Here is a 14,653-nt window from a genome sequence, read left to right as displayed (position 1 = left end):
ATGAAGTTGTGTTGCACTGAATTTGAAATCTAGCTGTATTTTTATTTTTAATCAGATTTATTATATATATATATATATATATATGCACTCATGTTAGTCTATATTCAGGGAGCCTGAAAAAAAAGTTACCCCTGTAGCCATCAAGGGGAAGATGAGAGTTCCAACTGCTGTAGAGCCATTCTATTGAGTGTGCAATGATCTCGTACAGTGTTTACCTTTCTACTCCCTTGAGTTTTGGAAACCCATGGGACTCTTTCCTCCAGGGTCCCTATGAGCCAGTAAGAAGGAGAAAAATGATCCTCTGATTCTTCCTGGCTGTTTTTCACCCTGTCCTCAGGCAATTTCCCCAGACTTTTACAACATATAGCTTTGGCTATTTCAGAATTTTGAGGGTATATTAGATTTTGTGTAGCACTGGTTATTCAGGATGCTACTCCTGATATTTATCTATGTTATTGCATCTATGTTCAGCTGTATTGATAATTACGGGCAACTGGAATGCAAAAGTTGGAAACAAAGAGGAAGAAATAGGAATTGGAAAATGTGAATTTGGTAATAGAAAAGAAACTGGAGATTGCATGATAGAATTTTATAAAACCAATGACTTGTGCATAGCAATGAGCTTTTTCAACAAAACAAATGGCAACTGTATACATGGGCATCTCTGGAATACACAGAAATCAAATAGACTACATCTGTGGGAAGACCTAATGGGGAGGCTCAATATCTTCAGCTAAAATAAGGCCAGGCATTAGCCGTGGAACAGACCACCAATTGCTCATATGTAAGTTCAAGTTGAAATTGAAAAAAATTAAAACAAGTCCACGAGAGCCCGTCTGTATTCCAGAGCATCTCAAGAGCAGATTTGATCCATGAAACACTAAAGGGCAGAACGCCTGATGAGCTGTGGGAAGACATTAAGACCAACATTCAAGAAGAAAACAAAGGTAATTAAAAAGACAAGCAAGAAAGTAAGGTCAAAGTGAATGTCAGAAGAGACTCTGCAACTTGCTCTTAATCATGCAGTAGGTAAAATAATTGGAAAAAAATGGTGAAGTCAAAGAGCTGAAAAGAAAGAAAATTTCAAAGGGCAATCAAGAAGACAAAGCAAAACATTATAATGGAATGTGTGAAGACCTAGAGGTAGAAGACCCAAAAGGAGGAGCATGCTCAACATATTTTAAACTGAATGAACTAAGGAAATATATTTTTTATTATTATTAAATAGTTTTATTGGGTTTCTTACATCTCTAATCACAATCCATACTTCAATCCATTATGTCAAGTATTTATGCCACTATCATCATTTTCAAAGCAGTCTCTTCCCACTTGAGCCGCTGATATCAGCTCCCCATTCCTTCCCCCTCCCTCCCATGCCAATCTTCCCTCACAAATACTTGATAAATTATAGATTATTATTTTCAGATTTCACATTGTCCTCCATCACCCCTCACCCACCTTTCCATTGTTCATCCCCTGAGAGAGGGTTATAGGTCAATCTTTGTAATCAATTCCCCATTTCTCCCCCACCCTCTCCTAATCCTACTAGTAACTCTACTCTCACCATTGGCCCTGTGGAGGTTAGCTAACCTAGATTCCCTGTGTTGTGGGCTCTCATCTGTAGCAGTGTTCATGTTCTGGTCTAACCTGATTTGTAAGACAGAATAGAGGTCATGCTAGTGGAGGGAAGGAAGCACCAAAGAACTAGAGGAAAGTTGTGTGCCGCATCAGTACTATTTCCTCCCTGTGATCCCTCTGTAGGGGGATGTCCAATTGTCTACAGATGGGCTTTGCATCTCCACTCAATCCCCTCCTCCTTCAACTTGGGTATGATTTTGTTCTGGGTCTTTGATGCCTGATATATGATCCCATCGGCACCTCATGATCACACAGGCTGGTGTGCTTCTTCCATGTGGGCTTTGTTGCTTCTCAGCTAGACAGCCTCTTGTTTACCTTCGAGCCAGATGCTATGTCTTTTGATAGCCAGGTACATCAGTTTTCTTCACATTTGCTTATGCACCCATTTTGTGTTCAGCGATTTTGTTGGGAAGGTGAGCATCAGAGAATGCTAGATTATTAGAACAAAGTGCTCTTGTGTTGAGAGAGTACTTGAGTTGAGGCTGAATGTTCATCTGCAACCTTAATTCTTAACACATAGATATGAGAACATACATAGTTACTCCCTTCTCATTTTAGATAGATAGATTGATATTTATATATGTACATGCCTGTATTTAGACCTTTCTAAATGTCGTTTGCCTGCTGGTTCTTTCCTCTATTTCCTTTTACTTTCCTCTTGTCCCACAATCATGTTCAGCCTTCATCCAGGTGTAGTAATTCCTGACTGCTACATTGCCTTTGATTAAGCCCCACTTAAAAGTATAACTATCCTACACTTTTCTCACCATTGATTTTAGTTCACTTGTTGTTCCCTTGTCCCTAGGTTGGTACCCCCTCCTCCCTTCCTCCCACCTCCGCTTCTCCCATATCTTCCCAGAACCATTGGTCCTGTTCTCTCTCTTCTTTTTGTAAGGAATCTTGGGTCCTTTCTTTTTTTTAAGGAATCTTGGGTCTAGAGGACTTGCTCCACTCCTGGCTCCTGCTTGGTAAAAAGATGTCGGTCCTGTTCTTTTCATCTCCAAGTTATTTATCCCACCTAGCTTATCTAGGTCGACATGCAGATACATTAGTCAACACAAAACCCCAGCACAGTCAAATAAAACAACAAAACAATAACAACAAAAACACAACAAAGTAAAGCATTTGACAAATAATGGAAAGCCCTTTAAATAGTTCAAGGTCTGTTTGTTGGCCTTTACGAGTGCTTTCCCATTAAGTCTGATGGGGTGCCACACTCTGTCTCCAAAGTCTATTTTTGGTATTCCCTGGGGACTTCATCACTTTGTTCCCCTTGCTGCATTGTTGCATGCCCTTAGTGTTTTGCCCCAGCATGATGGGGTCAGATTATATTGTGCACAATTCCCACATTGTGTCTCCAGTATTGTCCCTCACAGCGCTATGTTTAGTGAAGAACATCGTGTCCAGTGGTGGGGCTGGCTCTTTGGTCCTCTCTGTGCATTATCTGCTCTGATCAGAATTATTATCCTTGGGGTTTGGGGGGCCAGGATGTCTTCCCCCTCCTTCTCCATCCCTTTTCATTTCTCCCATGTGCTCTAATCAGATGCATCCCTCTCCCAAGCTGTAGCCCCAGTGCTCTCCTCTGAAGTGCTTGCTTCTGAAGGGTTTGTGGGAGTATCCACATAATTTGGATTGGTGCCAGGTCAGCAGACCTCTCTATTAGTTCCCTGGTACATGCCAGAATGTTGTATTTACATCTTGGCTCATTGGCTTGAAGTCTGGTTTCTCTGTCCCTCCCCTGTGGAGATGTTTTAGTCTGGGTAAGCTAGAGAAATCCACAGAAACTCATATGTATATGAGAGAGTTTTATACATAAGATAAGTTTACATTCAGAAAGCATTCCAACTCAGTCCGATCGAAGCCCTTAGGACTTAGCCCATATGTCTGACACAGATTTACATAGTCCTCCTCAAACTCACAAAAACACACGCATTGATGCTGAATACAGGTGGTTCACAGGCCAGTGGGGAGTAAGTCTTTGAATCCAGTGGCAGTGTAAGCATCTCAGTGCTGGCAGGAGTCTCCATGAGGCTTCTCCAGCACCCAGGGCTACATCAGGGTAGGTCCATATGGCTTCTCCTCGGGGATGTCTTGCAAGAAGTGAGCCTTGACAGCTAAGGCGTGGAACTGGCTAAGGCAGCTGCTCTCTGTTCCAACCACCAGGAAGCAAGAGACCCGAGAACTAGAATGCTGAGGCTCACTGAGCCATTAACTTCTACACGCTTCAATAGACCCCACATGTGTTTATCGGCCAAGGTGGCACAATAAACGTTAACTATCTCAAGAGATATAAACAAAACCCTCCCCTCAATGAGTTAGTGCCCTGCTCCCCGCCTACGCATGTCTTTTTTTAAAGGAAGAATTTAAGCCTCAAGTTGCAATATTGAAAGATTCCCTGAGCAAAATGTAGGAACTGTCCAAGGAGATGGAAAGAATACCCAGAAGAACTGGGTCAAAAGGGCTCACTGTCGCTGCACCCTTTCAGGAGGCCCCATGCGAGCAAGGATGGAAGGTATTGGAGGCACAGTGTTTAAGCTCTATCGAAAAATTACTCAAAAACAAGGCTGCAGGAATTAATGGCATATTAAAATGTTTCAGCAAGCTCTGGAAACAATCACTTATGCCAAGAAATAGGGAAGACAGCTGCTCGGTCTTCACTCAGTGAATGGAAGAGATCTACAGTTTTACCCATGGCAAAGGAAGGTCACCCAACAATTGCTCAAAGAAAAAGATCGTTGACAGTACTGAAAGTAAAATTTGTTAAGGATCATCAGACAAGAGTTGCAGAGCAACATTGACAGGGAGCTGCCTGAGGTTCAGATTAGATTCAGAAGACGCGGAAATAGGGCTATCATTGCTGACAGCAGATGGACCTTGATTCAAAGCAGAGACGACTAGAAAGATACTTACTTCGATTTTATTGACGATGCTAAGGTATTTGACTGTATGGACCACGACTGTGTAGATCATAACCCACTATGGATAGCCGTGAGGGGAGTGGGAGTTCCATAACACTTCACTGTGCACATGTGACACCTGTGCATGGCTGAAGGGGGCAGTGGTGCAAACAGAACATGGGAATAGTGGTGGCTTCCAATCAGGCACGTTGGGCACCAGTGCTTTATCCTTTCACTATATTTATTCAATCTATATGCAGAGCAAGTAATCAAATAAGCTAGATTGTATGATAAAGGATGTGGCATCAGGATTGGAGGAAGGCTTATTAGCAACCTGAGATATGTGCTAAAATAAAAATCTACTGCCTCAAAGACCAAGCATGATGCTCCTTTGAGGACTAAGGTGAATCTGATCAAAATCATGATATTTTCAATCACCTTATAAGTATGTTGTGTTAGACTAAGATGACTAGAAAACAAATCCAGTGACACTCATCTAGCTGTTAGAAGGAGCTTTGTATGAAGAAGCAGTTATATATCAGGAAAACATCCCAGCCCAGTCCAGATCAAGTCCACAGGTCCAACTCGAGTCCATAATCCCCTCCTCAGCCTCATGAAGAGGTATGCAATCATGCAGAATGCAGGAACATCACAGACCAGTGGATGAAATGTCCCGTGGATCCAATGGCAGTGGACACATCTCCAGGGCTCTTGCAGGTCTTCAGCAGGTCTCCAAGTAGCTTGCCAGCAGGAGAGCGAGTGGGGTGGTTCCCAGATCCTCCCTGTGAGAAGGTCCCACCTATCATGAGGTGCCATGGGCTGTGTCCTGATTGACAAGCACATCCACACTTCAAGTTGACACAAAATTATGTAACTACCATACACGTGAAAGTTGGCTATTGAAGCGTTTGAACTGTGGTGCGTGCAGAGAACATTGAGAGTGCCATGGGCAGCCAAAAGGACGAAAACCAAAACAAAAACCGTGTTGGGAGAGGTAAACAACAGTGGCAATCATAAGGGCAATAATACATTTTGATGGCCAGGCTTGCTTTTACATGCTTTGGACATGTTGTCAGGAGAGGCCAATCCCTGGAGAAGACCTCACGCTTGGTAAAGCAGAAGGGCAACAAAAGAATGAGGAAGATCCTCAAAGAGATGAAGTGACACAGTGGCTGCCCCCACGGGCTGAAGCACAGGAACAATGTGCCGATTAAGCAGGACGGGGCAATGTTTAGTTCTATTGTACATCTATAGGGTTGATAAGAGTGAGAACTCACTAGATAGCACCTAACAAAATCAAATACATTGTGAACATAAAATTATATAGATATGTCTTTTGAAATTCTTAATACAAAATTTCCAAATCCCTTACCAATTTTAATTTTCCCATTTAAGTAATTTTTTTGTTGTTCTTTAAAAGAAGTTCATTTTCTCATAATATTTGTTTGGAACAAGGGATTATAAAGCCATAAAGATAGGTACTTTAAGTGTTTTCTATACATACACTATCCCATATTGTCATTTGCATTGAATCATACCCTAAATCTAACTGAAAATATTACTTGAACTTCTTTTGTGTTTGTGTGTGATATATGGACACACAATTCCTATAGGTATAGCGTGGATGAAGGTTAGAATACAAAATTTATTATTGCCCTAAAATATAGACCATTATCACACAGAAAATAATTAATTTGTTTTATGGGAATTTCTAGGAATAATATAAATAGCAGTAACCATTAAACACCTCCACCAGGCAGTTAATTTTACCTCTTTAGAAATTAATTCTGTAAGGCATGATTCTTTTCCCATTCGTGAATCTAAAGCAGAATCTGTTGATAGATGCATGATTATGAGATTTCATTAACATTATAAGTGAGGACTCTGTGCCTCATTATCTCAGTTCATTAGATTGTATCTCGTATCTATCTCCCTGCTTTCTTTTCCCTGTCAGAAATATATGTCCAATTTTTTACATGATCAATTAGGACATTTTCTTGTTTAAATGGGATTCTTCAAGCAAAGTTTCTACTAAGATGGCAGAACCCAGAAGAGTAGTATTGCTTCAGTAACAGAATTCCATATTAGGACAGAATACTGGGGAGCATAGTATATTGATTTCTTTTTTTAGTCAAAATCAGATGAGAAATATTACAGGCCAATAAAAATGGCACTCCATAGTACCATCTAATAGTTTAAAAATTACTATTATAACTTGAACTAGAGAAAATTGATCCAATGAGTTTGTTGATTTGGGCAAGGGGATTTCTTAGAAAAGGGTTTAAAGCTAGAGTCAAAATATAACTGAACTCCATGTTGAACCAAGCACCAATCCCCTACTTCAATGTCCTTTATTGATGACAAAGCATTTCACAGAAGTAAATGATAATTTTACTACTAACATTTTTCTATGTAATTGCTATGTTACTGTTTGTTCATTTGTTTGTCATTTCCATGATTCTTGCCTTTTGTCCAATCCTGTCAACAGGCTGCTCTTGCACAGTATGAATGAGTAGGTACTTAGCTGCTACCCTAAGGGATGAATGTTCTAACAGTTCAATCAGAAGCAATTCTGAAGACAGGTGAAACCAAAGTAAAATCTGATTTTTATAAGTAAAATCAGCACTGTGGTAGTTACATAATCTGGTGTCAATGTGAGAGGATTATGAGTGAAGGGGTGGAGTCGAGTCTGTCAATTGGATCATAGCCAGTGAGATTTCTGTGTGGCCTGGCCTTCTCCTGAGAATTCTGGGAAATCCGATTTTTCCTGCCTTGGAGGCAGAAGACACTTCTTTGCTCACTCCCTGGGAGACATTGCAGTTGACAAGACACACGAAATTTTGCTAGTGCTATGAGCTGGATAGGCCATATGGACCTACCCTGATGCAACCAGACCTCTGAAGCCAGAGAAGCTGCATAGAGATGCAGCAGGGATGCTTACAATGCCACTGGATCCAAAAGACTTCCTACCCACTGGCCTGTGATTATCCTGCAATCGGTGTCAGTGCATGTGAAGAGGACTTATTGGTATTGGACATATGGACTAAATCAGACATATGGGCTTGGACTGGGCTGGGTTGGGATGCTTTCTTAATGTACAATTACCCCTTATATAAAACTCTCTCTTTTATATATATATATATGTGTTTCTATGGATTTGCTTCTCTAGTCTACCTGGACTAACACAGGCATGTTTCTATTGTTAACGTCCACTGAGTTGACTCCAATTCAATGAGTGCTTCTGTAGAACAGCTTTGTTGGCAAGCTACTATCCAGCCCAGTCATGTTCCCAATCATTGCTATGTTTGAGTTCATTGTGGTTACTACTACACTGAAAAAATCTGCTGCTGAAAAATTAAAGCCCAGTGGCGTTATAGTTCTCCTATTACATACGGGCCACCATGACATAGGCTTGACTGGAGACAATTATTAGTGATTCAACTATACTAAATCCAACCCATGCCCACCGCCATTCAGTCTATTCTGACTAATCAGGGTATATGCCACAGAATAGAACTGCCTTTTGGGTTTCTTAGGCTACAACCCTACATGAGCAGAAAGCCTCGACTTCCTACAACAGAGCTTCAGGTGAGTTCAACTGTCGGACCTTGTGGCTAGCTTAATCCGTGCCATCTCCAGTGCTCTTCAGATACAAGGGTATTTCAACATCTCTTAGCATGGTTGCTGTGTTTTATGGAATTTTGTTTTTAATTCGCGAATCACAGAGTTTCTTCCAAGAGGCTTTGTTTACTGAGAAGGAAAGCTCTAGAAAAGCATCAGCCCTGTTAGCAGACCATGAAATGTCCACTCTGGAGCAAGGCTGCCTTGGAATCCAGAGGCCATGTTGAAATTTTAGTTCTTCAGAAATAGCTTAATTTTATGAAAATGATATGCTCTTTTAATTAATTCAATTTCTATTTATTTTGATTGTGCATTTCCTTAATGATTACTCCAAATGTTGCACCCACTTTTAGAATTCCTGTTTCATAAAAGTGTGTTCTGGATATTTTTGATAAGCTGTATTTCTGAGAAACATTGGAAAGATGAGGAAAATTCAGTTTTGCAAATTACTCTCTCAGAATTGTATGTCATGCTGGAGAGAAGAAAAATGGTCTGAGAGGCAGAACCCCTTAAAATTCTTTCTCAATTCTAGCAGCTCTGAGCAAGACAGATGTAGTCTTCAACTCCCCTAATAGTTACAGTCTTGGAAACTCACTGGGGCAGCTTTGCCTTGTGCTGTAGGCACACTGGGAGTTGGAATGAAGTCAGTGGCAGCAGATTTTGTTGTTTGACAATACTTTCCCCCATGAAGTGTGAGGCTCATCCGTAAGTCATCTCATTGGCATAATCTAGTGCTCTCCCTAGGTGAAACCAAATAATATTTGATTTCTACCAGTAAAATAGACATCTTTCTATTGTTCATGTCCACTGAGTTGACTCCAAGTCGGTGAGTGCTTCTGTAGAACAGCTCTGTTGGCCAACCATTGTCCAACCCAGACAAGTTCATGGTCATTGGTATGTTTGAGTGCATTGTGTGTCAGTCCATCCCAGTGAAGGTTTGCCACATTTTTTCTTTCTACTATACCAAACATGAAGTCTTTTTTTTAAAGCAATTGTTCTTTTCTGATGATGTGTCCCAAATAAAGACAACTTATGTCCTCAAATCTGTACCCAAAAGACCATTAGGCTAAACTAGTAAGAGTCATTTCAACTGGTTTCTAAAATAGAACAAGTTAGTCTTAGTGTTCAATTTTTCGCCCCACAAAATGTATTGGTTTTGAATTAGATTAAAAGGCAGAGTTAAAACAGACATAGGGCATGATACATTGTTTGGGAGTTGTTTTGCTTTGGAATAATCTGTATTTTTGTAACCAGTTTTTACAGACAGAGCCACAGAATGACAGTGTGGTTAAAATTGCCTACAAAGCACAATGTGTTCATGAAAAAATGCTGCAGAAATGCCTTTTCTTTAACATTTTACGCAGTCTTTCTTGAAGCGAGCCTGCCACTGAGATAGGACGGTTTATGTTTTATAGGCCTCCCTCTTTAACGCCTCCGACATTGCACCTTCAAACTAATCAGCGGGAGTACACCAGATGCTTTAAGGTATCTGTTCTAATACTCATTCTCCACTTTTGGAATTCCTGCTATTTTACTGTCAAAGCCAGCCCACTGATCTTATACTTAGTTGCAAACTTTGTCCATGGAAAGTGGGAAAGAATGTGATGTTGGGGAGGGAATATTGTCTTTGCAGACTGTATTTTTTTTCCATTGCTCCTTAAAAGAAAAATATATTCCTAAAAGTCATAAGTACAATTGAGCTCTCATTTTGCTCCACTTAGTAAGTAGAGGTTGGGGGTGGGGCTGGAAGGGAGAGGCAGAGCCTCAATGAGCCCAATAGCAATGGGCTTTAAATAGAAATTTTTGTGAAGATGGCCCAGGATGAGACAAGTGTCTCTTATAAATCAGAGCTGACTCACCAAAACCCAATAACCTCCTAAAATTAAAGTGGTACAAGAACTATATTCTTTAGTGGAGACTCTGTGGGAGATGATGATGATGTTTTGCCTTTATAGCATCTAGAACAGGGTGGGGAAGCGTTTTTTCTGCCAAGGGCCATATGGATATTTATAACATCACTTGCTGGCCACACAAACTTATCACTTTAAAAGGAAGCCTGCCATATTTGGTCAAATATTTAATTAACTCAGCCTTAACATGGTGGCTGGACCAGCTTTGCTTTGGTGAGGCCTGTAATGTGAGAGGGGTTTCGTGGGGAATGACTCTTTTATCTACCTCTTCCTCCTTAAAGGGCCCTTATATTATGACCGGGATTTTTTTTCTTTTTAAGAGTTTTTGTTTTTATTTTTAGGCCCCACAGGGCAATGGGATTCTTTTGTGCACAACCTTTCTGGCCTTATGTTTTTTATTCTGCCAAAAAAATTGGTTGGGTGAGCGTCTGTCCAGTAACTGGTCTATGTTACACAGCTTGCCAGCATTGCTCAGTTTGATATGCAAATAAGATGCATGTAACTACCCAATAAAGATGAAATGACCTTATATGGCAAATGGTCATTTCCTAGGCAGCTGGAAGGGCCTGTTTTAAAATTGAATCTAAGGACCAATTCCACAGAAGTTGAAGGAGACGAATCACTGCTACCAAGAAGAATTTGCAGGGGAAATGCATCTTTTGGATCCAGGATTTCTGAGTTGAGGACCTTCTAGACAAAGAAGACAGAGCCATAACACGAAAGGCAGTAACATATGTAGAGAACTAACACCAACAACACAAGATGGCTTGAGGAGCCTGCTGAGCAGAGCCCTGGAAGAGGAATCCAGCAGCAGAGCTGGGTGTCTTGGCAAAAAAGGATTAGTAACCACTTGGGCTGCTTTGCTAACAATGGGTTGCATTAGTTAGCAGTAGTGAGGCCAATGGTGGGGAGGCCAAAGGCAGCAGAGAATATATGCATCACCAAAATAAGGAGCATGGTCAAAAAGCAGTAGTGAGCTCTCCCAGTTGGAAGCTGTCTGAACTGAGGAATTCATCTCTCATGTCATCAAATATATTTCCAAGTCGTGAGCAAATAATCAGAGAAGCTGGGTTGTATGAGAAAGAATGTGGCATCTACCTTGGAGGAAGGATTATATGCAGATGACACAGCCTTGCTTGCTGAAAGTGAACAGGATTCAGTATGCAGTTGAGCTCAGTGTAAATAAGACCAAATTAATCACAGTTCGATCAGTAGGTAACATCATGATAAACTGACAGTAAAGTTGTCAAGGATTTCATCTTGCTGGATCCACACTCAATGCTCATGGAAGCAGCAGCCAGACATCAGATGACACATTGCATGGGGTAGATCTGTTGCACATGACCCACATAAAGTGTGCAAAGTAAGGAGGACACTCAGACTAAGACTAAGGTGCACTTGACCCGGGCCATGGTGTTTGCAATTGCAACGACCTTTCCAAGTTGATGCCGAGTCCTTGTTGGAGGCGTTCCTTCCCTCATACTACCTGAGATTGGAGTCAGGGGCTGTCAAAAGTGCTCGAAATTTTAAGCACACAATATAAGGTAATTGCTAGATCAATCAGCTTAACAATTTTAATTGGTGGGAGGCTGTTGCTCATATTTTTAGCCTTTCATACACTCATTCAATTTTATCTATGGTGGGGAGGGCAGATTGGGGGGTTCAAATCTGATTATGAGTGTGGCATTTTTTGCTTAATAATATGAACAAAAGTAGTGAAAAGGAAACCAAATGAGTCCTTAACTCTCAAAACTAACCTTTCCTTTATTGTTTCTGATATTCAACATAACCAATCATGATCAGACTGTTTGGGATTTATAATACATATTCAAATTTGTAGTCATTTTTTCTTTTTAGTTCCGTTGACCTCATCACAAAAGTATCCATACATCTTCCAACAGTAATATATTTTGGTATTACAGTAAACAAGGCTAAGACAACACTTTCATTTATTTAAAACAATGTATACAAAGACACTTAATATTCATACTATGATTTCCTGGCCAAGGTAAATACTAACACATTCTAACTGACCATTGATAGTCACATTTTATTTGTTGCTTTTGCTAACTTTTATAGATGAAGAGTTATTTCTCAGGACATCAAAATGCTGGATGAGAGCAGCCAGCCTCTAGGGCTTAGTCTGCACAGCTCTTATTGTCTGTGAGGAAAAATCGTGACAGATGTTGTATCATTTGCTCCTGGTGTCAGTAGATTTATATAGGCACTGCTTCCATGTAGCTAATGCAAAAACCAGTATGAATACATGCTGTATCTTCTTATGCCATGATAGATGGAATGTGGAAAATTTACCCTTTGGAAAAATGATTTGGAAAGTCAGTCTTGGTTGGATGTTCTCAGCACATTTTTTCTAACATACTTTATATGAAGATTCCTTTGATATTTGCTTAAGGGTGTTATTATACTTAATGTAGTTTCATACAATAATTAGAAGTTTGGCTCAGAAGCCAGAACATCTGAGATTGAATTTTAGCTCATCCATAGAAGTTGCATGACCTTTAGGAAGTCGTTCAGCTTCTCAAAGTGCCAAAATATTTGTTTTTAAATAAAGTTAATGGGCATAGCAGTTTTAGGGGGTTAGTAGAAGCATTTATAAAAGCCATTTTAATTCAATAACAAAAATCCAGTTATATAGTGATATTTATTAACTATTATTGTTACATTACATTTGTTAAGGTCTAAGCAGAATCATAAAGGATCGCTGGTGGCTCAGTGGGTTAAGCATTGGGCTACTAAGTGGAAAGTTGGCTATTCAAACTCACCAATCACTCTTAGGAAGAAGGATGAAGCAGTCTGATCCCACAAAGATTTTTTTTCTTTTTTCTCCCACAATTTAATGTGCCCTAGGCATGAAACAGCTCTGGCCATGATCTAGGCATCAAGCTAGGATGAACAAAGGGCTGCCAGTCTGCTCTGCCCCTGACTGATATAAGAGAACCACCACCAATCAGGTGTCTCTTTGCCCATAGCCAGGGGATCCCACAAAGATTTACAATCTGAAAAACCCTAAGTTGTATTTTCACTCTCGTTTATGGATTGTAGGGTCAATAGGAATTGGAATTGACTTAAAAGCAGTGGATGGGTGGAAAGAGGAAACCTATAGTATACCCAAAGTATTTCGTTGAAAAAAAACATTTCATTAAAGGCTATGAAATGGTAGAATACTCTAGTAGTTCAAACAAGTGTTCAGCTGGTAATGGAGAGGATTGATGGAGTCCAGTTATTTGCCTAAGAAGAAAGCTTTGGTGGCCTACTTCTGAAAATCAGATATTGAAAACCCTATGCAGTCTACACTGATATGCAAGTATTTTCTATAAGTTGGAATTGATTCCATGCTATTTATAAATCCTCTATCTTCTCAATAAATAAAGAATTCATTCATATACAAAGGACACCAAGATAGAATGATTGAATATATAAGGACCAACCAAAGAGGCAAAGAATTCCCAGTTCTAGAGCTGAAAGGGAAGGGACTAAAGATTTCAGAAGAATGATAGCCGTGGCAGAGAAACCACTGGGTAATTATTGTGACGCACACAGACAGGCTTATCTACTGACACACAAACAGCTGGCCATGTGAACATTTATTCTGTCCCACCCAAGGCACGACCGTGGTCCCCACCCTTCAGAGGTGCTCTGGATTCCAGGCTGTCTCAATTTTATTGAATTATTCTCTGAAATCCAGAATCTTGTCATAAGTTCACAAATTCTTCTATACTGGGAATACTTCAGTCTGGTCTGTTAGTAGACAATCCTGGCAAAGTGTACTTTCACTTGAACACAAGGCGTAGGCCCATTGATTTTAGTCTGATGGGCTACTTCTAGTGACAGAGGCTGGAGGAGAATTCTATTTGTTCCCCCCATAGGCTTTTCCAAGACATCTTTTTTGGGGGCAGCTTCCAAGAGGCACCTCATGCCTGTGAAGGACTTCAATAGAAAACTCTGAACCAGAAGGTTGACTTAGTTAACATAAGATGTGTCAATAAATTCAAGTTAGAAACTTCCTTTCAAATGAAATGGCTGGTTCTCTTAAATTGTTTCATCCACAAAAATATTTAAGAAAAAATAAGATATTGGCATGATCCTTAACTAAGCTAAAATAAATTTTCATAACTTCTACTGTCATTTGCTTTAAAGGCAGCTACATGATCCTGAAAAGAAGGGAATTGGGGTAAATTCCCACTCCATCACTCACTAGCTCAGAGTGTCCATAATTTTATTGATAACATTTAGATATTATTACTCATCCTGCCTACATAACAGTAATTTGTAGTGGTGAAATCCTAAAGTAAATATGAGCGTTTTATGTAAATGATGGTACTTTGTACAAAAAGGATTTTTATTAGATTAATTTAAATGTAGAAATGATTTCAGTAGACATATTTATTTGGGAAACACAATATTTTTTTATATTTTCTTCAAGCCGCATAAGCCTGTTGTGCTGAATTCAAGGAAGATATGGAATTTTGGTCACAATTTATGTATAGACTATCTTGGAGTCTAGACACAGGCTACTGAACACCAAACAGATACCAGGTACTTTTAAGATATGTGATTTTAAAGCAT

General features: G+C 39.9%; 1 long non-coding RNA gene and 1 other non-coding gene across 2 annotated transcripts in view; one reads left to right on the top strand and one right to left on the bottom strand.

Moving 5' to 3' along the window:
* The window catches only part of LOC142449886 (uncharacterized), a 49,680-nt gene that overhangs the window by 11,729 nt on the left and 23,298 nt on the right, over positions 1 to 14,653 (top strand). The window lies entirely within an intron of this gene.
* LOC142452256 (small nucleolar RNA SNORA48) lies at positions 12,922 to 13,065 on the bottom strand. The gene has a single exon (XR_012785279.1). It is a non-coding gene; the product is annotated as a small nucleolar RNA SNORA48 (small nucleolar RNA).

Source organism: Tenrec ecaudatus, chromosome 6 (assembly GCF_050624435.1).
Source record: "Tenrec ecaudatus isolate mTenEca1 chromosome 6, mTenEca1.hap1, whole genome shotgun sequence".
In the NCBI taxonomy this organism is placed as follows: domain Eukaryota; kingdom Metazoa; phylum Chordata; class Mammalia; order Afrosoricida; family Tenrecidae; genus Tenrec; species Tenrec ecaudatus.
This window is presented reverse-complemented; position numbering and strand designations above follow the sequence as displayed.